The sequence below is a fragment of the Erinaceus europaeus genome, chromosome 3 (assembly GCF_950295315.1).
Source record: "Erinaceus europaeus chromosome 3, mEriEur2.1, whole genome shotgun sequence".
Lineage (NCBI taxonomy): Eukaryota > Metazoa > Chordata > Mammalia > Eulipotyphla > Erinaceidae > Erinaceus > Erinaceus europaeus.
Genome location: NC_080164.1, coordinates 152,340,518 through 152,367,621, shown reverse-complemented (window position 1 = coordinate 152,367,621; position 27,104 = coordinate 152,340,518). Strand labels below are relative to the sequence as shown.

General features: G+C 39.8%; 1 long non-coding RNA gene across 1 annotated transcript; it reads left to right on the top strand.

Annotated features, from left to right (window-relative positions):
• The first annotated feature begins 19,476 nt into the window (after nucleotides 1–19,476).
• On the top strand, nucleotides 19,477–26,578 carry LOC132537716 (uncharacterized). Its single transcript, XR_009549173.1, has 2 exons — nucleotides 19,477–19,589; nucleotides 26,183–26,578. It is a non-coding gene; the product is annotated as an uncharacterized LOC132537716 (long non-coding RNA).
• The last annotated feature ends 526 nt before the right edge of the window (nucleotides 26,579–27,104 follow it).

The following is a 27,104-nucleotide window of genomic DNA, read 5'->3' as shown; positions in this document are numbered from 1 at the left end:
CAGAAGCACTATGGCCCTTGGGAACACCTTTTCTTAGATGTCAAGAGCCCATCAGTCAGTTGGGATCTCAGGAGTAGTTTTGGCAGGTTGGAGTCTCTCACCTGAGCAGGATGAGTAGGGGCTTTTTTTTTTCAGGAACAGATCATCTAGCACAAAATTGATATCTCACTCAGGAACACTGATACTAGGAGCCTTGGGTCTTTTTAAAAATATTATATATATATTTTATTTATTGGTCTTTTAAAAAATATTATATATATTTTATTTATTTTTAATTTATTTTATTTTTATTTTTATTATTTATTTAAGAAAGGAGACATTAACAAAACCATAGGATAGAAGGGGTACAGCTCCACAGAATTCCCACAACGTGACCTCCATTTCCCATCCCCTCTTCTGATAGCTTTCTCATTCTCTATCTCTCTGGGAGTATGGATCCAGGGTCGTTGTGGGTTGTAGAAGGTGGGAGGTCTGGCTTCTGTAATTGCTTCCCTGCTGAACATGGGCATAGACTGGTCGATCCATACTCCCAGTCTGCCTCTCTCTTTCCCTAGTAGGGTGGGTCTCTGGGGTAGCAGAGCTCGAGGACACATTGGTGGGGTCGTCAGTCCAGGGAAGTCTGGTTGGCATCATGCTGGCATCTGGAACCTGGTGGCTGAAAAGAGAATTAACATACAAAGCCAAACAAATTGTTGAACAGTTATGGACCTAAAGGCTGGGATAATGCAGATGAAGTGTTGGGGGGTATTCCCTGCATGCTCTTGTATACTTCTGCTTTCAGGTATATATTTTTCCCTGGTTTATGGGCACGTGTGTGAACCTATGCTCTATCTCAGGGGACCTGGACTACATCTAGGTTTGGGGACTTTATTGGGGAGTAGACCACCTGGAATGTAATTAGAGAGTACTATGAAAGGAAAGGTCTTACCCGAGTGATGAAACTGAAGGGTTGTCATTCCACACCTGAAGTCTCTGGTCACAGTCTGAAGTGAAGCATGCTGGGGTGGCTCTTGTTGTGTTGATTAGGTTGTGATTGGCAGATGCAATATTATTTGGTATGAATTGAGAGAAGCATGCAGGAAAGTGGGCCCCACCCTAAGGTTCCAGGACTAAGGGAAATATAGGCTCTATAGTAGAAATGTGAGGTTCCTGCTGTCTTAGGGTTCAAGAAGACAATGGATAGTTATTGTTATCATCTCATTATTTCATAATTTGGTTAACTTTGAAAAATCCCTTTGTTAGAGTTTGCTGTATAATACCCAGCATCTTGTATATAGCTGTGCTACCAGTTGCTTCCGTTCTCCCTGGTCTAGGCTTTTGAGAAAGTTGACGTATCAAAGACTCAGCCTATGTGTTAAAAAGACTCAGTCTGTTTTAAAAAGTTTGAGACATACAATCAATTTATCCCCTCATATTAATTAAATAGTGGTTTATATGACTACAAATTAACAGGAGTGTACATAAACACCACTCCCACCCCCAAAAGATTGTGTCCCATCCCACCCATGCCCCCCACACCCCCCTGCCCCCACCGCCTCAGGAAGCTGAATGTCCACCCTCCCCCTCACCACAGGGTTTTTACTTTGGTGCCCTGCTCTCAATTTATTTAATCAGATCCTGCTTTTAGTTTCTCTTTCTGTTCTTCTTTCTCAACTTCTGTTGATGAGTGGGATCATCCCATACTCATCTTTATCTTTCTGACTTAGCTCACTTAACATAATTCCTTCTAGCTCCATCCAAGATGGGTCAGAGAAGGTGGGTTCATTGTTCTTAATAGCTGCATAGTATTCCATTATGTATATGTACCACAGCTTTCTCAGCCACTCATCTGCTGTTGGGCACCTGGGTTCCTTCCAGGTTTTAGCTATTATGAATAGTGCTGCTATGAACATAGGAGTACACACCTCTTTTTGATTGGGCATTACGGAATCCTTGGGGTATATCCCCAGGAGAGGAATTACTGAGTCATATGGAAGGTCTATGTTTAGCCTTGTGAGAGTCCTCCAGACTGGTCTCTAGAGAGACTGGACCAATTTACATTCCCACCAGCAGTGCATAATGGTTCTTCTGTCCCCACAGCCTCTCCAACATTTGTTGCTGCTGTCCTTTTTGATGTATGTGATTCTCACAGGGGTGAGGTGGTATCTCAATGTTGTCTTAATTTGCATTTCTCTGACAATCAGCGACCTGGAGCAGTTTTTCATATGTTTTTTAGCCTTTTGGATCTCCTCTGAAGTGAATGTCTTGTTCATATCCTCTGCCCATTTTTGGATGGGGTCATTTGCTTTTTTGGTGCTAAGTTTGCTGAGCTCTTTGTATATTTTTGTGATTAGTCTCTTGTCTGATGTATGTATGGCATGTGAAGATCTTCTCCCATTCTGTGATATTATTTTTTATATTTATTTATTTTCCCTTTTGTTGCCCTTGTTTTTTTTATTCTTGTTATGCTTATTATTTTTGTTGCTGATGATGTCGCCATTGTTAGATGGGACAGAGAGAATTGGAGAGAGGAAGGGAAGTCAGGGAGGGGGAGAGAAAGATAGACACCTGCAGACCGGTTTCACCACCTGTGAAGCGACTCCCCTGCAGGTGGGGAGCCAGGGCTCTAACCGGGATGGTTACGCTGGTCCTTGCGCCACATGCGCTAAATTTGGTCTTTATTCTAGGAACTAATTAATCATCGAGCACAGATTGGGAGTCTCAGGTTTCTGGAACAGAATAGAAGGTCTGAGAAGGAGTTGTGCAGCTTCTGTAAAAAACAAATAACAACAACAAAGACAATCTCTGCTTTTTCCAAGAGAAAAAGTTTCAAAACTTTTTTCCTTTATCATAGAAAGTACCTAAATGATAGCCCTCCGGTCAAATTCTTAGACTAATCTAATGGGCTACTGACTTTTCAGGAGCAGAAAAATTAAAAATTAAAAATCCCTACATATCTAGCAAACTGAAAAATAATTATGGGTTGCCGGGAGCCAAGGCCTTGGCTAAGACTCTCATATAGCCAGTGAGAGGACATTCTGATCATTGGAACTGAGATTACCATCTAGCTGTTTGGAAAGTTGCTCACCCACCTCCCTCCTCCACTACCTTAGCAGAACTTCCTCATGGTGTGTGCTTAAAATGAGGCTGCAAAATAAAATTTTCAGAGCTTGATCAGACTTCCTGTCTTGCTCTCGTTCTTCGTGTCTCTTGTCCCCTCCATTCTCTCGCCCCCTACCCTAGGTTTCAATCAATAACCCCGCAGGCCGGGGCACCTGGCGCCCAACGTGGGACCTTTTTGGGTCTGGGGTCCGAGAGAACATCGCTTCCCAGTGGTCGACCACGAAGCATAGGACCGCCACTTCAGAGAAGGAATGAGTGAAGGTTCGCATAGGATCGCCGCTCTAGCCCAGAGTGAGTGAAGATCTGCTTGGTGATCGCCGCAGATTCGCCCGTCTGTGAGATTGATCCGTTTTGAGGTAAGAAAAAGCGACACAATTATGGGACAAGCATTGAGTAAACACGATTTGTTGCTTAAGGGCCTCAAAGAGTCCCTCAAGGCACGAGGAGTAAGGGTTAATAAAAAGGATCTCAAGAAGTTTTTTTTATTTTGTGAGTGATGTTTGTCTGTGGTTCCCCTTAGAAGGGACTATTGATGAAAAAAGATGGGCCAGAATAGGAAACTGTATAAGAAATAAACTTCTGTTTGTGAGTCTGTCTCTATCCCCATGCCTGACTCAGGAGACCCCACCCCTGAGGCTGCCGAGATCAAAATGACTCCTGCTAAGTCTCCTCCTGTTAAGATTTACCCCTCTTTGACAACCTTAAGACCCCCTGCCAAAGATGGGCCTGATGATAGTCTTTCTCCTGAAGAGGCCTTATCCCTTGATGAAGAGGCGGCCAAATATCATAATCCTGACCAGCCACCCCTACGCTCTTCTTTGTCCAGACCGCCTCCCTATGCCACCACCCCTCCATTTTGTGCTTCGGTCCTCGACTTGGCCGACATCACTGATTATACCACTAAAACTCAACTAGCGCAAAAAACAGTCTCCCTTAGAAAATTAGTAGAAGAAAAATGAGACCATTTACAATTACTTAAAGAACTGTGGGCTCTTGATTTGGCATTATCTTAAAACTAGCCAGCAAAAAAAAAAAAAAATCCAGGTTTTTCCCTCTGGCTACCACCAGAGCTCTCAGAAAGTGTTAAACCAGTTCTGAGTGAGATCTTATCTGGCTAGCAAGCTATTCTCTAAAGAAAGAATAAAATCAATCAAACAAGACATTCTCTCTAACTTAAAAACTATTAATCAGAGAACCAGTACACACTTTTGATAGAAATTTAATGATTTGTTTCTTTAAAACTCTAAAAATGTACCTTAGCCCAGAAAAAGAATTTCAAAGATTTTTCTCCGCACGTGGTAAACTAAGTCCGCCTGTTCCGTCCGTGCAGCCAATCACGGCACAGAGCTACTGCTCCACAGATTGGCAAAGACTGCAGTCAATCATTCCCTAGCCACAAACGCCCCTCCTGGGGGGGGGGGGGGTGGAGAGTCGGTGAGGTAGGAATCCAAAAACCAGAGCGGTTTTTCAAAAGGAAATATTTCTTTTCACCAAGAATGTCTGTTTTAAATCTATGTGCTAACCTTGTTTCCATTAATGTGTGTTAACCCCTAAGTAACTAAAGTTTGTTTTAAGTTTTAAATAAGATTCAGTTAAGCTAAATGTGGTTTTAAAGATCCCGACTCATAGAGTTGTCACACCTTTACCAGAGTAAAATATAGAACAGTTTCCTCCTTCTGATAGCTAATATCAGCATCAATTCATTAGTTAAAAGATTTTCTGAGATCTCTAGGCATGGTAAAATGCCCCTGCAGTCTCTCTCACTCTTGTGAGAATTGTAAATCTTACCAGCACCCCAATACCAACTGCCACTGTTTGTAACAAATTCCATGTTTGAATTGGCTTTCTAATAACCCAGTCAGTGTAGAGTAGTGGCCTTGCCAGGAAAAAAGGGTTAAATGTGGTATTCCTGGCCTGATAAAAATTTTTCATTTGGCAGATGTGATTCAACAAAATTATTTAGAGTAAAATGGTGATCTAAAAGAAATGTTAACAGTAAAAATTTATTTTGAACATTTCAGCTATGAGGTTTATCTTAGCTTTTTAAGTTACCTATCCAAATCAAAGTGAAATATCAATTAAGTTGTGCACCCACCCTTATTCATAGCTGCCCTAAGGGTGTGATAGCTTTGTGATAAGCAAAGATCCTAACAAACAAAGTTTAACATTTTACTTAAAAATGTTTTTAAAATACTTTCTCAACTAAACAGGCAAAACTGGCTTGGGTTAGTAAAAGATAACACAATGGTTATGTTAATTATTTATATGCCAGAGGCTTTTGCTCTGATAAATGAGGTTTAATTTAAATAATATATGTAAAATTTTTTTTTTCCAAATAAAACTTATCAAATAAGTATGGGGCCCCTAATGTAGAGCTGTATAGATGTCTTAGCTAACCTTTTTACATTTTATTCAAGAAGTATGCTCCTGGTTTCCCTGAAAAAGAAAAACAACTCTAGATATTAAAACATAAGAGAGACTAGGTAAAAAGTTAAGAGAGTTTTATGTCTGATATAGACAAAAATGTTCCTGGTTAAAACTTTTATTTTAAAACTTGGTAAGAGATTTTTTTATCTTACTCATGAGTTAGTTACTTTTGCTTTTACAGTGACTACTTCTGATAAAGTTGTTACTGAGATAACTCCCCTATTTAAAAAGACTACATAAATTATTATCAAATAATTGGCTTTTGAGAGTACAGATTCTACATGTCAAACTTTAATCAGTTCTTTTAGAGAGTAAAAAAAAATATCTGGCTTGTTTTAAGACATAGTCAGAGGTTTATTCTTGATAAATTAAGTTAATACATGGTGCTTCTGGTCTGATAAAAGATTTGTTTTGGCAAATCCTGATTTAACAAAATTAGTATTTTAAACATTTAAGCTATGAGGTTTTATTTTAACCTTTTAAGTTGCCATATTAGAGTTCTAAAGAGAAAAATCTATTAAGAGTTTTATATCTACGCTTACTCATGATAGCTTTGTGATGAGTAAAGATCTTAGTAAACTAAATTATAATAGTGTGCTTAAACTGTCTAATCAGTTTAAAATAATGCTAAAAATGGTAAACATTTTATCATGTCAACACATTAGGTACTGACTTTCTATAACATATTGGTATATTTTAATAAAAAGCCTTCTAAAATCATATAAAAAACTCAAGCCAATTCTAACCATTAGATCATCAATTAACTTGGTACAAGTTCTCTCCCTAAGTAAATAATTATAGGTACATCTGCACATGAAGAACTGACTGCTCATATGGTAAGATTTAAAACTAAACATTTTTCATTTTTTATTTATGGGTGTATGATGACTCCTAAAGTCACTCATATCCTAAAATTTTTTCTCTCATTTTTTTACAAGCCTCTTAAAATTTTAACGCTTGACCTGCCATAGTGAGAGGACTTTACTGGCTCCTGCATTGTTTAATTAAGATCCTGCTATTCAGACTTTTAAGATTAATCCACGTTGATAAAAGCCAATGCTCTCTGGCAGATTGATGTAATTCACCTGCCCATGTTTAGTAAACAAAAATTTTTTTTTTTCTCAGTTGATACTTTTTCTAAATTTATGTGGGCTACAGCTCAAACAAGAAAAAGCTCAAAAACCTTAGGAGTCATATGCTCTGTTTTGCTTCAATAGACATCCAATCCATGTATTTTTGTTTCCTTTAGAACATTAAAAGCTCAATAAATAAATAAAAAAAGAAGGGGAATGCACCCCCCAATATTCAGTTGGCTAAAGTGTCAGTGAAGTAACTATACTAAACCTTTTTAATATTTACAAAAATTCGAATTGTCCATTTATTATATCTCATTGACAAAGCTACCCACTCTCCCAGCCATAGAGACATATTCTTTTTCTTCTGTTTTTCAACACTGGATGTCCATGTTTGTTTTCCTTTTATTATGGTGGATGACATTATTGCTCTTGCAAAATCCACAGAGTCCCTGTTGGCAAGTCCTTACCACAAAGGATGCCATGGCAGCATATACTTCAGCTAACCTCACCAGCCTATTCAAGTCTTCTCTTTCTGCTGACCTACCACTGCTGACTTCATCCTTGCATGTTTATTGACTGCTCACTTCTCTCCCAATATTCCTCATGTTCAAGGAACCTCACCTTGACTTCTAATGTTTATGCACCTCCTCTGTTTGTGTTTTGGTACAACACCACCCTATATTTTCATGTTGATTCTTCTCTACCTGGTCCTTGCCTCCTAGTTTTCCTTGTTCCACAGCTGACCCTCTATGAAGAAGAAAAATTTCATCAGTTGGCACTGACGACCACCAGAGGACCAGACGTGCTGTGTTTCTTCCCCTGGACATCACATCCACTGACTGCTTCCCTTAGACTTGCTGGTGGCGCGCTAGGACACTTTGATGCTCCTTAGGGGACCCTTGATTAGTTTTTTGTTAATGGTTACCTTGGGACCCTTTATTTTTAATAAGATTATTGGCTTTATAAAACAACAAATTGACTCCTTGGCATCGAAACCCTTACAAATATATTATCACAGGCTTGATTTGGCTGACAGAGGCTTGGCTGAACCTGAGGGTGACAGACCTCTTTTAGGAGCTGCATAAAACTCAGATTTATGCACGCCAGCCTTGGCATGGCGTGGGCACTGGTAAGGGGTGCAGGGCTAAGCACTGCAGGGGGAGGACCCTATAGTCCGCCTCTGAGTCCCCCGTGAAGCAAACCTGATTTGCATGGAGGTTGGTGTCAGTCATCAGAGCTCTTCGCCGTGAGTTTTCCTCACCTTAGAAATAGTGGCTCTTCCTCCCCTCCCAAAAAAGACACCAAGAGTTGTATAAGATATGGGAAGATCAGTTCTATATTTACCCTGCGGGAGAAATCAGGTCAATACTTCTTCCCTCTGGTTAATGCCCGCTTATCTCTTGATAAGATTCCTAGCTTTTACCCTCAATTTCCTGCCTCAGTTAAATTGTAAAAAGGGAGGACATGCCGGGAGCCAAGGCCTTAGCTAAGACTCTCATATAGCCGGTGAGAGGACATTCCGATCATTGGAACTGAGATTACCATCTAGCTGTTTGGAAAGTTGCTCACCCACCTCCCTCCCCCACTACCTTAGCAGAACTTCCTCATGGTGTGTGCTTAAAATGCGGCTGCAAAATAAAATTTTCAGAGCTTGATCAGACTTCCTGTCTTGCTCTTGTTTTTCGTGTCTCTTGTCCCCTCCATTCTCTTGCCCCCTACCCTAGGTTTCCGTTGATAACCCCGCAGGCCGGGGCAATGGGTCTGTGTGTGTGTGTGTGTGTGTGTGTGTGTATTATAGTATGTAACAACCTCATACAATTTTAGTAGGAAAAGAGCAAAATTTTATTAAAAATCTGTACTGGTCAGTGGGGGGAAAGGGAGATAAGTCTCTCAAATCTTTTTCCCCACTCTCCTTGTTCTCTCCAGTTATATAGTTTTTCTCTTCTCTGGATACAGGATTCCAGGTTCTTGGCATTAGCCATATGTAAAAAGTGAAACCAAGTATTTCAATAATTAATTATTGTTCTTATCCATGTATCAATAAATATTTAAACTATAATTGTTTTCTCTACAATAAGATAGAATTCCTTTATCTTCTCAGCCCTTTTAGATATTCAAGCTATCGTTTCTTTCTCACCACTAATATTATTTGAATTTGAGTTATTTATTTATTTATTTTTGTGATTCTAAATAGTCTTTTTATTACCTGTATTTTTGGTGATTTGGTGGGTTCCTGAAGTCGTTCAAGTCCTGCCTTGTTGTGGTCCCAGATGATCTACTTTGGTATTCCTAGCTGACTCTGGAGAAGAGAGGAGAGAAACACAGCTGCTGCTGCTCTGTAGTGCCGCCTCTGGAAGTCCCTCAAGTTATTTTTTTTAATTATTTATTTTTATATTACAGAATTACATGTCGACAGGGGTTTGAATCCACACTGTTCTCACCTCCAGAGTTCTGAATCTTCAGTCTCCCCACTGCAATCCACTACAGTTCCCCTAAGGTTGTAGACTTGGGCCAACCATTATCTCTACAACTATCTGTCCACATTTATACATAGTTGCCCCCCCTCTTTTTCTGATCCAATCCTCTCTTCCCCTCCAAGCCACTCATAACATCATAACTACCTCCATAAGCCCCTCTCCTTTTCCTTCTCTTTCTCTGGGTGCTGATGGAGCTGGAGTTCAGAGCCCTCTTCATCCTATCACTTCTTCCCTGCTGGGAGTATGGATCAAGGTTGTTTATGGGGAGCAAAAAAAAACTTGAGTTCTTTTCTCTCTCCAGTTATTAGGTGTAAATTAAAATGTTTTAATCCAAAGTTTCTATCTTAACAGAGTTAGTATCTAACTAGAGTTTTCAGCAGTAGTTTTCATTTTTATCTTGCTGGGTCACAATACTCTGTTGAATATTATATTTTAGTTAATTGTTTATGTCCATCTCTCTGATGGGGATGGTTTCTTCAGGGATCCAGGTGAAACTATCTTTCTCTTCTTAGTTTCTTTCCTTTCTTTTTTCTTTTGTTTATTTTTTATTTTTGCCTCCAGGGTTATTGCTGGTGCTTGGTAGCTGCACTATAAATCCACTGCTCCTGGTGGCCATCTTTTTTCCATTGTTGTTGTTGCTGTTATTATTGTTGCTGTTGTTGTTAGGACAGAGAGAAACTGAGAGAAGGGGGAGAAAGATAGAGACCTGTAGACCCACTTCACTGCTTGCAAGGTGAGCCCCCTGCAGTTGGGGGGAGGGGGGGAGCTGGAACAGGTATCCCTGAGCCAGTTCTTGTGCTTCACACTATTTGCGCTTAACCTGGTGTGCTGCTGCCTGGCCCCACTCTTCTTAGTTTCTAACACAGTGCTTGCGTATGGTAGATTGAATTCTTTCATCAGGGTTACCAATGGACAGCTGTAGGGAAAGCCTGGAGAGAGGTCTTTACAATCTATCAGGACTATGGAAGCATCTCTATATTTCCCAAATTTACTTCTCTGTACTGATGATCCAGTTGAAGGATTTTTTTCTTTTTTATTGATTTAATAATGGTAGACAAGACTGTAGGATAAGAGGGGCCCAATTCCACAAAATTCCCACTGCAGTCATGTATCTCATCCCCTCCATTGGAAGCTTTCCTATTATTTCTCTGGGAGCATGGGCAAAGGGTCATTATGTGGTGCAGAAAGTGGAAGTTCTGGCTTCTGTAATAGCTTTTCTGCTGGATATGGGCGTGGGCAGGTCAATCCATACTCGCTGCCAGCGTCTATATATATATTTGCCTCCAGGGTTATTGCTGGGGCTCGGTGCCTATACCACGAATCCACTGCTCCTGGAGGATATATATATATTATTGTTGTCATTGTTGGATAGGACAGAGAAAAATGGAGAGAGGAGGTGTAGACAGAGAGGGGGAGAGAAAGAAAGACACCTGCAGACCTGTTTCACCACTTGTGAAGTGACCCCCCTGCAGCTGGGGAGCCAGGGGCTCAAACCGGGATCCTGATGCCAGTCACGTGCACTTAACCCACTGTGCTACCACCCAACTCCCTGGAGGCCATCTTTTTTCCCTTTTGTTGCCCTTTTTTTTAAAGAAAAAACATTGTTGTGGTTATTATTATTATTAATGTCATTGTTATTGGATAGGACAGAGAGAAATGGAGAGAGGAGAGGAAGACAGAGAGGGGGAGAGAAAGATAGATACCTGCAGATCAGCTTCACCGCTCTTGAAGTAGCCCCAGTGCAGGTGAGGAACTGGGGGCTCAAATCGGGATCCCCATGCTAGTCCTTGCGCTTCGGACCACATGCACTTAATCCGCTGCACTACCCCCCACCCCCAGCCTGTTTCTATCTTTCTAGTAGGGGGAGGGCTCTGGGGAGGTGGGGTTCTAGGACACACTGGTGAAATCATCTGGCCAGGGAAGTCAGGTTGGCATCATGGTAGCATCTGCAATTTGGTGGCTGAAAAACATTAAAATAAAAGGCAGAACAAATTGTTTAATAATCAGGACCTAAAGGTAAGAATAGAGCAGGTGAGATTTGGGGTCTCCATTTTGGAAAAAGCTAGTAGGTCTATCTTAGGTATATTCCAAGGAGTCCATTACTTTACTAATTATTGCCTGAGCCCGACAGCTAACATGCAGGTGAACCAAAGGTATTGTTTGGGGAGATGGTGTCAAAGTTGGAAATAGGACTAGAAAGCAGAATCAGGGAAGAGAGTAGCTCCCAAATATGGGAAAAGTATATAAATATTAACTGTAAACCACACCAATCTGATCCAGGGCCCACACTCAGCACAGGAGCCTGTGTAACCTCTGAATCCCTGTAGGTCTGAGCTCACGTTCTGTGGTCATAGCTGGGAACATTTCTAGGCTGCACTCCTTTCAGGACCAGTCTTCTTCGAGTGGCAGAGTATGTTGCCCCAGCCTTCCTTCAGAGAGTGGGGCAGTCCACTCTTAGTAGCACTGTTATTCCACATTGAGGGCAAGGTCCTGTAGAGACCCATGAGAGATTTATGATATTGTTCCTGATGGAGATGACCAGTGATGGTGGAGAGAGGGCTCTGTTTAGAGGTTTAGACCAATCATAACTATGTGGGAATCCTAGGATTCCCCGAATAGGGCCCCAGATGATGGGGTGGCCTGGTAGTGACCAAAAGAGCCATCATAAAAGTATGCTGGTCTCTTGCTCTTATCCAGATTTTACAGTCCTTGCTTTGAAGGATTTTTTATCATCTATGAAGCACAAAGTGACTTAGATTAATAAAAATCATCTGGTTAATGCTAACTGAATCTTTCTGTTGACCAGGCGCCATTCCCATGTGTTTTGCATTTTTAAATTTCAGCAACAGCTTTATAAGACATTATTATAAAAATGTTACCATATAATAGTTTAAGTAACTGACCTAAACTAACCTAATTAGAAGAGCAAAAACACAATGAGAACCCAGGCTGCTGGACTGCTGAGGCCACATTTATAGCCATTCCTCTACTTTTTATTTACCAAGAGATGGATAGGTCAGAAATACCTGATTATTATTCAGTATAGATTATTTCCACCTAAATGAATGGGATAATTTTTTTTCCTTCAGGGTTATTACTGGGGCTCAGTGCCAGCACTACAAATCCACTGCTCCTGGAGGCTGTTTTTCCCATTTTTGTTGCCCTTGTTGTGGTTGTTATTGTTGTTGTTGTTGGATTGGACAGAGAGAAATCGAGAAAGGAGGGGAAGACAGAGAGGAGAAGAAAAAGATAGACGCCTGCAGATCTGCTTCACTGCTTGTGAAGCAACCCCCCTGCAGGTGGGGAGCTGGGGGCTCGAAATGGGATCCTTACGCCGGTCCTTGCGCTTTGTGCCATGTGTGCTTAACCCGCTGTGCTACCGCCCGGCCCCTGGATAATTTTCTATATAAATAGAATCTGTGTGGTTTCTATAGAATCTGTGTGGCTTACTCCATAAGGTTCTAAGTGGAAACCTCACATGGTACCTGGGTGTTACCCAGATTAACCTGTGGTGGAGTATTTGGGAGCATGTGTCCCTGAGATGCAATGAATTTGAATCCTCAATTCCTTCTGATCCTAACAAAATCATAACCTGGTAGATATATGTGTATATATAACTGGTATATGTATAGATATAAGTATATGTATGTGTGTGTATTCTTGTCTTACCTCCTTGTCTGCCAATTGTTGCTCTTCCTTCAAGACCTACAAAGTCTTACCCTCCATTGTCTCCCCCGACCTCAGGTTTGCCAGGATGTTTGGAATCCCCCAGGTATGCTGCTGTACTATGTGTGCTGTAATTGTGCTAACGTACACATCACAGGCAAGTCAGATTTCTAGTAAATAGCACAGAAACTGCTGACAGAAATTAATGAATAATTTTTCATTTATTTTATGAGAGAGAGAATGGCCATAGCACTGCTCTGGCATATGCATGTAATTTCTGGACCAACCTGCTGAATCACCTCCCTGTCAGCTGCCTGGCATCATTTGAGACAGAAGTTCTCCCAGTATTGAAAATCAAGTAAAATTTTATTATAAGGTCCAGTTTCTATTGGAAATCCTATCACAGTACATCTTCCACCACTGCTTTGTAATTATTTACTAAAATGTCTGCCTCCTGACTAATGTGAAAGGTGGGGAAAGGCCTGGGTCAGAGTCATCTTTGTTTTTGCTGGGCCTGGCAGGGTGCCTGATGCCAAGTATTCATTGAGTACCATCTGTGTGCCAAGCACTACTATAGGGACTGAGGAAGTTGTTAGGAGCAAGGTTTTTGTCCTCTATAAGGAGAGACTGAGCTATGACCATCATTTCCCAGTCTCCTTTCTCCCCAAAGGCTGATGTTATTCAAAGTTTTTTATGATTAGTAATACAAAGGGGGCAAAATCATTCATAGAGAAAATATGAACTGTCAGATGAAAATGAAATTATAAATGTTAAGAGGAGAATTAAATTAAGACCAGTAAGCATTGTGGATTTATAAAAACAAGTCATGTTAGACAAACTTAATTGCTTTTCCTGATAGAATTACTGAATTAGAGGGTGGCAGAGTACAATAACCTGAGAACAGTCTCCTTCAAAGACCAGGTAATGAATACTATTTTTGAAGTTACCAGAACCCTTTGAAATGGTATCTGTTGAAACTGTACAAAATGAATTCAAATTGGCTTTGATGTGAGTCTGGTTCCCAGACTTGATGGCAGATTAAGTCACTGAAGAGCTAAGGCCATGGTGAGCAGTCTGGCGCTGAACTTAGAGGTACTGCCTAGTGGGGGTCTTCACTCAGATGTGTTAATCATGACCACCATGGGGTCAAAGTGTGCTTCGGTGACAGTTAAAGGACATTTAGAGGAACAATCATTGTACTTGGAGGAAATCATTGCAAAGAGAAAAATACCATGAAAATAATGTATTTTTACAATCAGAAACACACAACTGTTGGTAAGGAAAACAAAAGTAAACCTTTATTAAAAAGAAAAGAGAGAAAAACTTTAATACATAGGCTGTCTTTGATATGTTGACTCTCTCAAAAGCCTAGACCAGAGAGAACAGAAGCAACTGGTAGCACAGCTATATACAAGATGCTGAGTATTATATCCCAAACCCTAATAAAGGGACTTTTCAAAGTTAACCCAATCACCAAATAATGTGATGATAACAATAACTATCCATTGTCTTCTTGAACCCTAAGACAACAGAAACCTCACATTTCCACTATAGAGTCTCTATTTCCCCCAGTCCTGGAACCTTAGGGTGGGGCCCATTTTCCTGCATGCTGCTCTCAATTCAAATCAAATAATATTACATCCACGGATCACAACCTAATCAATGCAACAAGTGCCACCCCAACATGCTTCTCTTCAGACTGTGACCAGAGACTTCAGGTGTGGAATGACAACCCTTCAGCTTCATCACTTGGGTGAGACCTTTCCTTTCATAGTATTCTCTAATTCCATTCCAGGTGGTCCACTCCCCAATAAAGTCCCCAAACCTAGATATAGTCCAGGTCCCCTGAGATACAGCATAGGTTCACACGTGCCCATAAACCAGGGAAAAATATATATCTGAAAGCAGAAGTACACAAGAGCATGCAGGGAATACCACCCAACACTTCATCTGCACTATTCCAGTCTTTAGGTCCATGATTGTTTAGCAATTTGTTTGGCTTTGTATGTTAACTCTCTTTTCAGCCACCAGGTTCCAGATGCCAGCATGATGCCGACTAGACTTCCCTGGACAGACGACCCCATCAATGTGTCCTGGAGCTTCGCTTCCCCAGAGACCCACCCTACTAGGGAAAGAGAAAGGCAGACTGGGAGTATGGATCGACCAGTCTATGCCCATGTTCAGCGGGGAAGCAATTATAGAAGCCAGACCTTCCACCCTTTGCAACCCACAACGACCCTGGATCCATACTCCCAGAGAGAGATAGAGAATGGGAAGGCTATCAGGGGAGGGGATGGGATATGGAGATCGGGTTATGGGAATTGTGCAGAACTGTGCCCCTCTTATTCTATGGTTTTGTTAATATCTCCTTTCTTAAATAAAAAAAAAAAAAGAAAGAAAAGAGAGAAAACCATTGGCCAATGGGCGGGGGGGGAGGGGGAAGGGAAGGAGAGGACTATCTCTCAAATCAACCTCTCTCCCCAGTCAGGATAGGAGAGGGAGGTTAGTTACTCAAATAATTTCTAAAATAAAATCCCCCTTTCTCCTTGTGCTCTCCAATTATATATTTTTTCTCTCCTCTGTCTTGCATAAGTGAAGAATTCCAGGTTCCCAGCATCAGTAACATGTAAAAAGTGAAGCCAAGTGTTTTAACTATTATTATCTTCCTGGTACCAATAGATATTTAAACTACAGTTCTCTTTTCTTCCCAGCCCTAATAGATATTCAAACTACAGCTCCTTTCTCAACAATAATGCTATTTAAACTAAAGTTTCTTTCTCTCCTCAGCCTATAGGTATGAATTAAAATCTATTTCTTAGTACTAATAGATAATAATAGATGCAAACCAGAGTTTCTGTCTTCATAACAGTAGATGCTAACTAGAATTCCTTAGTATTAATTTTCCATCTCTGCTTGGTTACAAGAGCACACAAATGAGAAGGTATTGTCATTATAATGGCACACTCCTTGGAGTCATCACTCTCAATATTTAGCAGAGTACTTGACACCCATGCTACTTAAAATGTGGTAGAAGGACAGCAAGAGCCTGTGGGAGTATTTGGGAGTTTGTTAGGATTACAGACCCTTCCCCAAGGGAATTCAAACCTACTTTAAAATGAAATCAGCCCCTGGTGATACTCATGTGCACATTAAAGTTTGAACAGTATTTCTGGGTTGTGTTTCATATTATCCTATGACTTGCACTTTGGACCCCCCTTAAAAAACCAGGTGTAAGACACTGTGTTGCTCTGTTAAGCCAGAACTAGACCGCAGACTCAGTAATTCCGTGATTTACCCTTTTCTGCAGTCAAAGAGGTAGATTGATGGTAGAGTACAGGACTTGAATGCATGAGGGTCTCAGTTCAATACCCAGTACTTCCCAGTACTGTACATGCTAGAATGACTTTATAAATATATATGACTTTATAAATATATATGACTTTATAAATAATATATATATATTATTTACCTTCTTAAAATCAAGTCTATGAGAAAATCGAAGTTGATACTTGGGGAAGTTATTTAACCTTGAAGATAATCACATTGTCTTCATTTGAAAATAAAAACTACTAAGAAGTGTCCCCTCACAATACTTTTGTGTGCTCTAGATATACATCATCTGTTTGCATCTTTTAACATCACTGAGCAATAATTGCTACTTTCACTTTACAGATATAAACATTGATGCTTGGAGTGTTAGTGTAATTGACCTAATATATTACTTTAAGTGAATGGAAGAACAAGACTTACACATAGCTATGACTCTGAGAGTCATGCTATTTCATATGTACACGTGAGAGGAGCTATACCACATCTATATATGACAGGGGCAGTGGAAGCTGGAACTGAGAAGGCAGCTCAGTTAAGTGTATTGAGCACCTGTGATGTTATAGGAACTGCTGAGCATACTCACTAGGGAATAAAAAGAATCTGAGCCCTGCTTTTGTGAATGTTGTGATCTAGTAGAGAGATAGAAAATTGTCCATATATGCCTGCTTAAGCTCTTGTGTGTCTGGTTTTACATTTTTTTATATTTTATTTTATTTATTTATTCCCTTTTGTTGCCCTTGTTGTTTTATTATTGTAGTTATTATTGTTGTTGTCATCGTTGTTGGATAGGACAGAGAGAAACGGAGAGAGGAGGGGAAGACAGAGAGGGGGAGAGAAAGACAGACACCTGCAGACCTGCTTCACCACCTGTGAAGCGACTCCCCTGCAGGTGGGGAGCCGGTGTTCGAACCGGGATCCTTATGCCGGTCCTTGTGCTTTGCGCCACCTGCACTTAACCCGCTGCGCTACAGCCCGACTCCCGGTTTTACATTTTTTATTTTCAGTGATTTAACATTGATTTATGGAATTATAAGGTTCCAGGGTATAGTTTCACACCTACATATATGTGTGAAGAGCACGTCTTTTGAACTGGGAAGAACATGAAAATTTTACTTTCAGACTTTTATCATTTTTGGAATAATGTAGATTTAAGATATGGAATTCTACTATCAAGCTGTTTTTTTTTTTTTTTTTTTTGTTCCACCAGGGTTATCACTGGGACTTGGTGCTGGCACTATGAATCCACAGTGCCTGGAGGCCATTTTTTTCATGTTTTATTGGATATAACTGAGAGAAATTGAGAGAGGAGGGGAGGATAGAGAAGAGGATAGAAAGACAACTGCAGACCTGCTGGTGGGGAGCCAGCGCTCAAACTGGGATCCTTGTACAGTCTTGCTCTTCTTACTAACCTGGTGCACTACTGCCTGACTCCCCATCAAGTTGTTAATGACATACATTTAGCCAACCTTTTTGACTTTTTAGAATTCCTTCCAAACATGTTTGGCCCTTAGGAAATTGCATTATTCTGTAAAAGTCAGTGAGATTTGAGAGGTGTAAAATTCTAGTGAAATAGAAAATCCATAAAACAGGAAGTGCAGCATACAGACTCAAGTTGAGTTGCCAATGAGAGACTATTGTACTACTGGCCTTGTTGCTTCTGTAACCTGCCTGTACCACATAGTCTAAGATACCTCACACTTGCTTGCTGAAATGGATAAAAGGCTCGCACCCACTAAGTAGAAAATTCAGGATTTTGGGTGTGAACCCCATGAGCCCACAGGCATGAAAAAAGCGTACTCCTAGCTCTCTTTTGGTCTCTCTATTTGTCTCAGTTTTGGGCTGTAACACATGCTGTAACACTAGATTGGCCAGAGGTTCTAGCGAGGTAAGTTCACTATCCTTGGCAACTCTGTTGGGAATCTTTAGGTCTTATACAAAACTATTTTTACATCTCCACTACATTTAGCATTTACTTATGCAGAGGGGATAATGGGCCTTCTTTTATTCATTCAACTTACTTTGACTATTGAAAGAAGTTGGTATAGATTTTGCTGAGAATCTTTGCAGCCCAAGCAAGAAAAAAAATACATATATCATGGATAACAAATGTATTATCCATGATGAGATGGCTTCAGAAGTTTGCAGACACATTTATCTTAACTTTTGCAACCTCTGGTCCTACTGCCAGACCAGGTAATGCTTTTCATATGGTATGTACTTCACTCTGAATAACATTAAAATATTTCTCTTAGCAGAATGTGATGGGGTGTTTTCTTTTTTAATTTCGAATAACACCACTCCTTGAACTGGGAACAAACAATTCACTTGCAGCTCGGCTCTGCATTTATTTGTAATTTTCACATAAATCAACTTATATGAAAATGTATTCATAATTTGAGCTTTCTCTATAGCGATAAAATGTTTCTGCTTCTGTGGTAGAAAATAGCTTATTATGCAAACAACATTGCCACTCTTGCATTATGCATGGGATTTACCTGGAGAACATCACAAAAGCTTCAACATAACAACAAAAAATAATAAAAAGCAAAGGCATGGGGAATGTATAGGGTGCTTCATTTACTGTACCATTTACCTATAATAATTAGCTACAAAGGAGCTAATACTGGTACTTAGCAATTTATTTAATATTCTTTGGTTAATTCACTGAAACAATGGAGGAAAAAGAAAAGAAATATACAGGTCAGCTCTCCTGATAAATGGTGCCTTTCAGGATGTCAGCCCAATGAAAAATGAGATCGGGTGGTTTCAAACTTAGGCCAGTGGTGGTGAGTAATTAATGGCCAACTCATTTGAACTTGTGCACTTGATCTAATTTGGGATATTGAGGGTTCACACTGATTTGCCTTTAAAAGGAATGTCACTGTCAAAGAAGATGATTGTATAAGACTGATAAGAAGAGCCCTGACTTGGATACATAGTATGCGCTATATTTAGAGAGCCAGCAATGAGCAGTATTTAGTGGGACCACCATATCCTGAGGGAAAAACTGGTATCTTTTATACAGCATTTAAGCAGGGATTTCTTTGGTTTATAAGAGGTGTGAGATATTTATTCTCTCAGTCATATAATAAATATTCCCTTAGTGTCTTTTCACTATAATCTGTGAACAAAACATTAATATATGACCACTGCTCTTATGTTCAACTTCATTGTAGTTGGGGAGGGAAGTAGATAGACAATGATTAGCACAGATAAGGAAACTGAAACGAGAGGTATAAATTCCGTTTTTTATTTCTTTATTGAGGGATTGATGTTTTACAGTCGACAGTAAATACAACAGTTTGTACATGCATAACATTTCCTTGTTTTTTTCCACATAACAATACAATCCCCACTAAGTTCTCTGCCATCTTGTTCCAGGACCTGAAGAGGTATAAATTCTATAAAGATAATGAATAGGTTTCTTCAAGATGTTCAGAATAAGTCTCCCCAACATATTAAGAACAAGTTGCCTTGAGGCATGCTACTTTGGACAGTGGATTATTTTAAGGTGGGTTCAGTTGAGACCTTATAAATTCGTGAGCAGCTTTACCACCTCATTTATTATCTAAAAGAATGAAAATTGGGGTTCTTATCAAGAATTAGGGATATCTCCAGAAATAACCTTTCTATCTGAAAAATACATAAACCATATGATAGGACGAACATCTACTGGACATCTGTTATTTGTCATCTGAATCACCTCTCCTCATTATGTGAGACCCCAGATCCCATTCTTTAGTCCAGGATGTATGCCTCCCCATGTTTTGCTTCATTGCCTTAGGAATCCATGTCCATGTATGTTACCTGCACATTCACTTATTTCCCCTACCAATCCATTTCACGTTATTGATTATTCTACCAACCTAAGAAGGTGAAGAAATTTCTTATCCTCTCTGACAAAGAAAGCATAAAAATGGGTTCCAGGCAGTAGCGCAGGAGGTTAAGCTCACATGGCATGAAGCACAATGACCAGCTAAAGGATCCCAGTTTGAGCCCTTGGCTCCCCACCTGCAAGGGGGTTGCTTCACAGGTGGTGAAGCAAGTCTGCAGGTGTATCTTTCTTGTCTTCCCCTCTTCTCTCAATTTCTCTCTGTCCTATCTAGCAGCAACAACAGCAGTGGCAACAATAACAACAACAAGGGCAACAAAATGGGAAAAATAGCCTCCAGGAGTAGTGGATTTGTAGTGCAGGCACTGAGCCCCAGCAATAACCCTGGAGGCAAAAAAAAAATCATGAAAGAAACATCGTTCAAGGAGTTATAGAATAGTCCATCTCCCCTAATCTATAGAGTATAGTCAGTATATATATATTTTTTGCACCGGGGTTATTGCTGACCTCCATGCCTGCATGATTCAACTCCTCCTAGCAGTCAGTCTTTCTCTCTTTCCTCGCTAGATAGACGGTGAGACAGGGAAGGAAAGAGAGGTAGAGAAGGAGGGAGAGAAACAAAGATGAAAGCCATCACAGTACTCTTCCATCACTATTACTATCCCTTTTTCAAAGTGGTCCCATGTGTGGTAACTGGGGACTTGAACCTGGGATCCTGTACTTTAACAGTGCCTAGCCCTAGAGTACAATCTTTGGCAAGTTTAATTGTCTCTGTGATTGAAATAATTTTAGACCATACAGAAAAAAAGGATAATATCTTAGTTCATTTTAAGGAGTTATTGTAATCTAATAATCATATACTGATTTAATTTACATATCAGCTAACCAAAATAAAGCCTTGTGTGAAATAATAAAGCATGCTTAATTAGGATTTATTTCTTTAATGTAAAAGTGTTTTAGAGCATTTATACTATCTGAAGAGAATCCAGAGTATTACAGGATTTTTGAGAGGAACTGGATGATGGTTTCACTCAGTTGATAGTACATGTTACCATATACAACAAACAGCTTCAAGTCCTCAGTTCTCATCTAGAGGGGGGGAAGCTTCGTAAGCAGTGAAATACTGCTGCTGGTGTCTCTCTCCCTCTTCTATCACCATCTTTCCTCTAGATTTCGTAGGAATAACTTATTAGAAAAGTTAATGTAGTTAAATACAAACACATAAAATCTAATTTTTTCTTTTACTACTATTAGTCAGCTAGAAATATACTTTGAAAAATCATTCTATTATAATAGAAAGTAAAAGTTAAAACACAGGAATAACATACCTTACTAGATCTTACAAACCTTCTTTCAGGACAGACTTGGTTATAGTTGATTCTTTCAACTGTTGCTTGTCTAAGAAGGTTTTTATGTTTCTATCTAGTCTGAATGACAGTTTAGCAGGATACAGTAGTCTTGGTTGAAAGCCTTTCTCATTGAGTACTTGATAGATATCTTGCCATTCTCTTCTGGTCTGTAGTGTTTGTGTGGAGAAGTCTGCTGCTAATCTTATGGGTTTTCCTCTGTAGGTGACTCTTTGTTTTTATCTTGCAGCCTTCAAGATCCTTTCTTTATCCTTACTCCCTTCCATTCTAAATATGATGTGTCTTGGTGTCTTTAAGTCAGGGTTAATTCTGTTTGGGACCCTCTGGGCTTCTTGAATCTTTATGTCTCTGATGTTGTCTAGACTAGAGAAGTTCTCAGCTATTATGTCCTGAATAATGCTTTCTTCCTCTCCCTCTCTTTCCTCCTCTGGTAAGCCATTAATTTGTATATTTTTTCATTTGAAGTCATCCCATAGATCTTTGTTGTTGTTTTCAGTATCTCTTAATCTCTTTTTGAGATATCTTACTTCTTTTTTCATTGTCTCTAATTCATCCTCAATCTTGCTAATTCTGTCTTCAGCCTCATTGATTCTATTCTCTCTGTACTCTACTGTTTTCTGGAGTTCATCTATTTTGCTACTCTGTTCTGATACTGTTTTAGCTTGTTCAGCTAGTTGTGTTCTTAGCTCAGCTATTTCAGCTTTCATCTCTCTAATAACCTTGAGATAATTAATGTTTTCTTCCAGGGTCTCATTTGTTGTTTATGCATTTCTGATGACAATTCTTTCAAACTCTTTACTCACTCCTGTGATTATTTCCTTAACTAGTGTTTGGATGTTGACCTCATTATTTTGTGCTTCACCCTTTGGGGGGCTTTTTAGCTGGACTCTTGTCCTGTCTGATTTCTCCAAAACTTCTTCTTGTTGGTTTAACCATTCTATATAGGATGTTATGAGGTCCCTCTCTCAGTACTTTTCAAGTTACTGATCACTCTTGCCTGGATTGGCTTGTGTCTAAGTAAGGTAATTAAAGGGTTCACAGTTGTGGAAATTGACAGTTGTTTTGATAGCATTTTAATCCCTGAGTTGGAGCTCAGTGGCTTAAAAGCCTCTTTTTTTCCTGTAGGCTATGGGAGGCTGAGGGCTTTTAAACTATAAGTAGAATTTTTCTTTTTTTATATTTATTTTATTTATTTATTACCTTTTGTTGCCCTTGTTGTTTTATTGTTGTAGTTATTATTGTTGTCATTGTTATTGGATAGAACAGAGAGAAATGGAGAGAGGAGGGGGAAGACAGGGGGAGAAAAAGATAGACAACTGCAGACCTGTTCACCACTTGTGAAGCGACTCCCCTGCATGTGGGGAGCCACAGGTCAAACCGGGATCCTTATAACAGTCCTTGTGCTTTGCTCCACCTGAGCTTAGCCCGCTGTGCTACAGCCAGACTCCCCATATAAGTAGGCTTCTTAGCTTAATCACTGACTCCTGACCAAGAGATAAAGCAGGGTGGGGCAGAGATAATCCAGTGGTTATGCAAAGAGACTTTCACAGCCCCACTGCTAGGACACAGAGGTATAGATCTCCTGAGTTTCCTCATTAGTTCTCTGTCCCCTAGTGTCAGCACAGGGCCTCCCTGCGGCTGCTCTAGGTTCTGAGGGCAGTAGCAATGGAGACTCACAGTTGCACTTGGTGAGTCTCAGGGGAGTCCTCTCCTCCCTTCAGCCATCCCCTTGTTGGCGAAATGGAGTGGAGGTTGTGTCTCAACTGGTAAACTGCCGGACTGTTACCAGCCAATCTCTCCCTAGGCTCCTCTCTGTCCATGTGCCACATGTTTTTGCACTCAGCGGTGATCTGGTGGGTTCCTGAAGTAGCTCCAGTCCTGTCTTGTTGCAGTTCCAGGTGGTCTCCCTTGGTATTCTTAGTTGACTCAGAAGAGGAGAGGAGAGAAACATAGCTGCTGCTGTTCCATAGCTCCCACCTCCAGAAGTCTTACAACTTTCTTTCTTATGATGAGAACATTTCAGATCACCTTACTAGATCTTAAAAATTAACTTTGGAACTATTGTAGTCAGAAACATATGTTCATTAGTATCAAATCAGATTAAATATACCAGCTAAACAGAGTAGAAACTCCAGAAAAATATCCAGGTGATTATAAGGTATTACCTCATATCAAAAGTGGTCTTGCAGTCCATCAAAATGGTGATTTATTTAATAAAGGATGTTGGTAGAGTTGGCTACACATGTGAAAGAAAACAACATTTATATTCTCTACCTCACTACACAAAAAAAGGCTGAATGATTTAAAGAAAGTAATATGTCAATATTTATTAAAATGAATAGTGTATTTAAGCTTTGACCTTACAGAGCAAGTGGGACCTTAGCCAATAGAAATAAAGTACTAGTGTAAGGACATGTGCAACAATATTTGTTACTGCACTTCTTTTATTGGCAAACAAACAAGAAAACTGAAAAGCAAAAGAAAACAAAAAAATCACACTTTCCATCCATAGAACTATTGGATAAGAAGACCCATACATTGGTGTTTGATGCGCTCATTTAAAAGAATGGATTCCCTCTCTTATTTGTTTACTTGGAGGATTGCCTGTAAGATAAAGAATTATATAAAGAATATAATTAAGCATCAAACAAGTAAATTCAAACAAACCTAAAGTTAACTGAGACCCCACTAAAACCCTAGGTCTATTTCCTATTTGAGGTCAGACCCCATAAACTTAACACTAGTTTGGATACAACAAATGACACTCAATGCTTTCACAACTGGGAGAAAATCTAATCTTGTCAAATAAAGAAGGCACTATAAAAGTTGGAAAAGAGCAAGAGACTGGCCTACTTAGATGGCTTTTTTGGGGCCACTATCAGTCCGTCTCATTGCCAGAGGTCCTAGTAATAGAATCCTTGGATTCCTCTATAGATAATAAGGGCCTAGACCTCCAACAAACCCTTCTCTCTACCATCACTGCTCACTTCTATTAGGAACATCATCATAAGCCCTTCTGAGGGCATCTTCAGGACCTCACCCTCACTATAGACTAGTAATGGTAAGGAAGGCTGGGTCAACCTACTCTGCCATTCAAGGAAGACTGATCCTGAAATGAGTGTAGCCTAGAATGTTCCCAGCTGTAATCAGGGACTGTAAGCTCAGTCTGACAGGGCCTTGGAGGTTATATAGGCTGCTATCCCAAATATGAATAGATATGGGTCTGGGTCAGATCAATGTGGTAAACAGTTCATTTCATTAATGTATATACTTTTTCTTTTAAAAAATTTTAAATTTATTATTAGAGATAAAAATTGAGAGGGGAAAGGGAGATAAAGGAAAGAAACACAGAGATACCTGCAGCCCTGCTTCACCATTTGTGAAGCTTTCCCCCTGCAGGTGGAGACCAGGGGTTTAAACCTGTGTCCTTTTGCACTGTAATGTGTGCACTTAACCAGGTGCACCACTGCCTGGCCCCTTTATATATTTTCTTCAAGTTTGGAAGCTACCCTATGCCCTAATCTGGCTTTCTAATTTTACCCTCAACTCTGACACCATTTCACCAGGCAACATTTCTAGTCCACCTCCATGTTAACTATCAAGTTCAAGCAAAGATTACTAAAGTCATGGGCCCCTAGAAACAGACCTAAAATACAACTTCCTAGCATCTTTCTGCCTCTAAGATCCATATTCTCATCTTCTCTATTCCTATCTTTTGGTTTCTGTTTATTAAACATTTTGTCCTGCTTTCCATCTTACTGTATTTCACTCACAAAGTTCCAGATGCTACTATGATCCCATCTGACCTCTCATGTCAGATAGCCTCACCAGTGTGTTCTTGAACTCACCTCTCCAGAGCCCTATCCAACTAGGGAAATATAGAAACAGGCTTGGGGTATGGATTCACCTGCCAATGCCCACGTCCAGTAAATAAGCAATTACAGAAGACAGAACCCTCACCTTCAGCACCCCAAAAAGAATTTTGATCCATACAACCAGAGGGGGTGAAGGATAGGGGAAGAAGATTAGAGGACTCTGAATCCCAATTCCACCAGTACCCAATGTGTTTGTCATCAGGAATCTTGTTTTTATGCCATCACTGAAAGGGAAGTGAGTCTGGAAAAACACCAGAGGAAGCCAGGAACTCTTTTTCTCTTATCTGAGATAGAAGGAAAAAGAAAGGACACTTGAAAGTAGTAATAAGGTGTAGGTGTGATTTAGAAAGGAAGTGGGAGCAGGAACATAGAAAAATGAGCAAAAAATATATGGATATAAATATAGATATTGATAGTGATATATATATTCAACCCTTATCTGTGACTTTAGGAGAACTACTACAGTTTACAGTGGAGGGGATGGGGACACAGAACTCTGGTGGTGGGAAAGTTATGGAATTGTACACCTATTATATTATAATTTTTGTAAATCAGTATTGAATAACTATTAAAAATTTTAAAGAGGGGGCGTTGGGCTGTAGCGCAGCGGGTTAAGCGCAGGTGGCGCAAAGCACAAGGACTGGCATAAGGATCCCGGTTCGAACCCCGGCTCCCCACCTGCAGGGTAGTCGCTTCACAGGCAGTGAAGCAGGTCTGCAGGTGTCTATCTTTCTCTCCTCCTCTCTGTCTTCCCCTCCTCTCTCCATTTCTCTCTGTCCTATCCAACAACGACGACAACAACAATAATAACTACAATAATAAAACAACAAGGGCAACAAAAGGGAATAAATAAATAAAATAAAATAAATAAAAAATAAAAAAAGACTTAAAAAAATTTTAAAGAGGATATGTTTCATGTTTCTGTTTTGTTTTGCTTTGTTTTGTTTTTGCCACCAGGCTTAATTCTGTGGCTCAGTGTCTGGACAGTTCCACCATTCCCAGTGGCTATTTTTCCATTTCTTTTTCATAGAGTGAAAGAGAGAGAGTGAAAGCAAGAAGAAGAGAGAAAGAGAGAAAGAAAAAAAGAGACACTTGATGCACTGTTACACTGCTCATGAATCTTTCTCCCTGCAGATAGGGACCAGCGATTTAAACCCAGGTCTTTGCACATGGTAACATGTAGTCTCTGTCATGTAAGTCACCCCTCATTCAACTTCTGTGTCTGTATTACATATACATAGAAAAAAGGTTTGCTGGTTGTTCATAATAGCTTTCTTTGGCAAGAGGGTGACAATGGAAGGAAGTGGGGAAAATGCCTAGCATTGTACACATTATTAGATTATATCAATTACTACATATATCTCCTTCAAAACTAAAAAAAAAATCATAAAAATGTTAAAATGATGAAATAAAACTGGACACAAGATGACTTTTCTGTTGGCATTATTTCTTGCCTCTGCTTAGTTTTATTTAATTATATTTATATTTTCCCAAGAATAGAAAATTATCTTATTGACAATGAGCCAATTTTCCTGTGTTTAGATAATGTTTTTCCAAATATACTTCAGGAAGTAAGGCTTCACAGAGTTCTTAAATTCTTCCATTCAGACTTGAATTACCAATGTTAAAAACATTGGACAAAAGGACATTTCGTAAAAGTTAGATTAAAAGATGTTTCGATGGAAATGATATGGGACCATCCTTCAAAAGGAAGAGGCCCATGAGTCTGCAAAGTTCGTAAATGACACTGGTATTACTGCTGCAGATGCTCTGCTCTGACTCTCACATCTATCTTAGCAAATTCTGGTCTTCCTGCTACCCACAATGCCTCAATATGGGCACAGGGCTTTATTCCAAATGGAAATGATTCTCTTACCAAGTTAGAAGATCTTTGAAGATTGTACAGGCTACTATGATAAGCCATAAGTTATCATGCAGTACAGAACATATTC